Source organism: Lactuca sativa, chromosome 6, assembly GCF_002870075.4.
Source record: "Lactuca sativa cultivar Salinas chromosome 6, Lsat_Salinas_v11, whole genome shotgun sequence".
NCBI classification, from domain to species: Eukaryota; Viridiplantae; Streptophyta; class Magnoliopsida; order Asterales; family Asteraceae; genus Lactuca; species Lactuca sativa.
Genome location: NC_056628.2, coordinates 99347203 through 99351157, shown reverse-complemented (window position 1 = coordinate 99351157; position 3955 = coordinate 99347203).

The window sequence follows — 3955 nt, the reverse complement described above, 5'->3', positions numbered from 1 at the left end:
AGTGCCCATAACGAGTCCAGAAGGCTGTCTTCGGAACATCCTCCCCTAGCACTCGTAGTTGGTGATATCCGAATCTCAAGTTGATTTTCAATAAGAAGTTCGCCCCTTGAAGTTGGTCAAATACATCGTCGATACGAGGCAACGGATAACAATTTTTGACCGTCAGCTTGTTGAGCTCCCTGTAGTCGATGCACATACAAAACGATCCGTCTTTCTTCTTGACGAACAAGACTGGAGCTCCCCAGGGTGAGAAGCTTGGTCTTATAAAGCCCTTGCTGAGCAGTTTGTTAAGTTGACCGGATAGTTCTTGCATCTCTGAAGGTGCTAGACGATAGGGCGATTTGGCTACGGGCATAACCCATGGAACTAAGTCGATTTGGAACTCGACTTGACGTTGCGGAGGTACTCCTGGGAGTTCTTCTGGAAAAATGTTGGGAAAGTCTCGTACTACTGGGATAACTATCAAATAGAATGCATGCATAAGAGTTATCGAGGAGGAACATACCAGTGACCACTGTAGGGTCGGCAACCGCTTCCTCATGGCCTATGGCCAGAACTCTTGCCGCTCCACCGGCAAACCCTGCCTTCGGGCAATTTCTTTTGAAGTGGCCTACCTCGCCACATTCGTAGCAAGTTTGGCTCACTCCAGCACCAGGGGATTGGTTGATTCACTTTGCCGGAGCTTTACAAAAACGGGAAGTGTGCCCCTTCCCATTGCAGTTCAGACACTGCATCTCCCGGCAGGCGCCGACGTGATGGAATTTGCACTTGGGCAAACTTCCAGCGTACTACTTTACCGGAGCAGGAGCGGCAGGTGCTATCGCGGCAGGTGCTATCGCAGCATGTACTGCCACGACCTGCCTCTTCTTGGAAGCCTTAGCCTTCTTCTTGTGATCCCAAAACCTCCACTTGGAATCAGCGGTTCTTGCAGGTTCTGAGATGGCCAGGGTAGTTGTTGCGGCCAGGGTATGAACCCCATGGTCTATGAGCCGCTGTGCCAATCGCTTGGCACTATCAAATGTAGTGGGGTGTGATGCCAAAACATTTCTCTGGTATGGTGGCACCAGCCCCCATATGTATCTCTCGATTTTCTTTCCCTCTGAAGGAATCATGTTAGGACAGAGGGCCACCAGCTCGTAGAATTTGGCAGTGTAGGCGACTACGTTGGAGCCCTTCATGGTTAGGCTCCATAGCTCTTCCTCTAGCTTCTGAATCTCGCTCCTCGGGCAGTAATCCTCAATCATGAGGTATTTTAAAGATTCCCAGCCCATAGCATTACCATTATAAGAGATAGCGACTTAACATGGCTATTCCACCATGTTAGGGCTTTCGTTTCAAAGGTGCAAGCAGCGAACTTCACCTTGCTCTCCTCAGGACAAGAGCAGATTTTGAAAACCGATTCGGTTTTCTCGAACCATTGCGAGAGGGCAATGACTCCGCCAGTCCCCTTAAAGGACAATCGCTTGCAGTTGGTGAAGTCCTTGTATGAGCACTCTTTCAAGCGCACCGGAATTTCACCATGAGTTGACAGGACAGGGGTTCCTCCTCCAGTGGAACCAGATAAATGATATTGATACATGGCTGTAGCCACAGCTGTAGCTACAGCAACATTTAAGGTTGTCATGTCGAACTGAGGAGTAGGTGGTTGAGGAGGTGGAGGAGGTGGTGTTTCGTTATTAGGGTTATGCCTTGGGTTCCTGCGAGGCGGCATCGTTGATCTAAAAGTTTATGAAGGTGAAAACATTGATAAGAATTTAATGGAAGAATTGATGAACATGACTCATGGACTAACTCTTCATAGCCCAACAATACGATTGATTGTAGATCTTGAACTAATAGCTTATCACATTTGGATAATAATTCCCATAAGATTAGGTACTTGTCAATATTACTGCAATTATAGATGTAACAAGTTTGGGAAAAACGGCCAACAGAAAGAGGCCTTACATCAACCAAAATGGGAAATTTTTGACAGTATTAAAACCTAACCAAGACCTAACAGGCCTAAGATTTACAACGATAGAGAATTACACCAGAGTTTTACATAACTAGGTTATATCCAAAAGAGAGAAGTTAATGAGAATCTATCGGCGACAAGAACTACCAGAGTGAGTTCTTGATTCCGACAGGAGATGTTCGATGTCCCTCATACACCTATCAGCTCTTGCTTGCTGAGCTCGAAGTTCTCTAACTTCAGCTCGCGTTTCAGTAAGTTCCCTTTGAAGAGTTGCATTGTGGACCAGAGTCCTTTCATGAACAGACTCTAGCTGGCGAATGCGGACTGTGTTAATGCCAGAGCTGGTGTCAATCTCCATGACTTGGTCAATAGCTGCTCGACCATGTTCTGTGTTCCGAGCAACCTTACGAACTATGATTGGTAGGACTCGGTCAGTAGAACCTCCCTCAGTGAGGTTGTAGAAACTTCTGTCTCCATTGTAGGGAATGGGTTGACCTTGTTACTGACTCCATCTATTCAAGTTAGTGGCCCACTGAGGTGTGGGTCCTTGAAATGTTGGACGAGGGTTTTGATCAGCTGGGGGCAGGTTGTTGACTTCTAGATCTAAGTCAGAACCATCAGAAAAGCCTTCAGCTTCATGATCATCCAAAGGAATTGGGTGATCATCTTCTGATTCTTCTTCCGGCCATCCTGCATTGTCGTGGTTAGGATAGTATGGGTCTCCGGGAATGTGGAATCCATCCATTAAATCTACGCGAGAAGAGAGGCATAAGAATCTAGAACATAAGTAACTTATAGTAATGCAAAATACTCCTATAGTATTTTAAGTTTAGGTTCTATTGTTCTCATTGTGGTATTGTTGGTAAGATTTTAGACTCGTTGCAACCTCATAACTACACTTAGGCACATGCTAGTGAACTCTCGGATAATATAGTTGATCAGGCTATATCTTCCCAGTTTTGACTATATGTCTCTAAGTCTAGTTGTGCTGCTCAACAATCGTAAGTTTTTTGTACTGTCCTAGTGACACTGATTTTAGTATGAATGCAGGCACGTATACTTAATTAAATATTTTAAATATTTAAAGTATAAACTCTTGGTCAGAGTATTTTAATCCCTATGTATTTATAGTTAGTATATCTTTTATGGGTTGATATACTCAATTCACTATAAACAATGCTCTGATAACAATCTGTCACACCCCAAAACCATGAAAGGTGGAAACATTCTGGGGCGGAGGACGTCATGTACAGTATCACAACAATGAATAGTAGTAAACAAGCAACAACATCATCCAATGCATTAATAATATAATTTCATACAAGTCTTTTCTGTCAAGTTTTATAGACACCAAAATATACATATCAAAATAAAAGACGAGTCTTGAACGAACTCCATCTTCTCAAACCTGGCACCTGTACCTGTCTATTGGTGACCTGAGAATACAAGTTATTTTGAAAGCGAGTATCAGCTTAAAGCTGGTGAGATCATAAGTATATTAATGTTTGTGTTTGTATGAAAGCATTTGTAAGATGTTTTGTAAGATGTTATGTATAATGTTTTGTAAAATGTTTGAACTCTCCTAGAAAACCCTATGTTTCCTACTAATGGTAGCCTTCTACCAAGGCATCTAGTGTCTGTGTGTACGTATTAGCTGCCCTAATTTGTTATCTCCTGCAATCTTAGTTCGGAGGAAATAAGTAAAATTTTTATTATCTGTACAAACCAGGAATTTTACTGGTGTTAAATATATAGAGAATTTTGTAATAACTCTTTTTACAACGAGTAATTCTTTTTCATTGCTATGGTAGTTTTTCTCAGCTGCTTTGAAACTGTCAGAGGTGTACCTGCAAATTTGTTCTTCGTTTTTGGGTTTTTTAGCTTTTAAAACACCTCCCCAAAATTCATCAGAAGCATCAGTTTCAATAATTAAATTGTCTTCAATGTTTGGAAGATAAAGTTTCGGAAAATTGATTAAAACTTACTTTATCTTTTTGA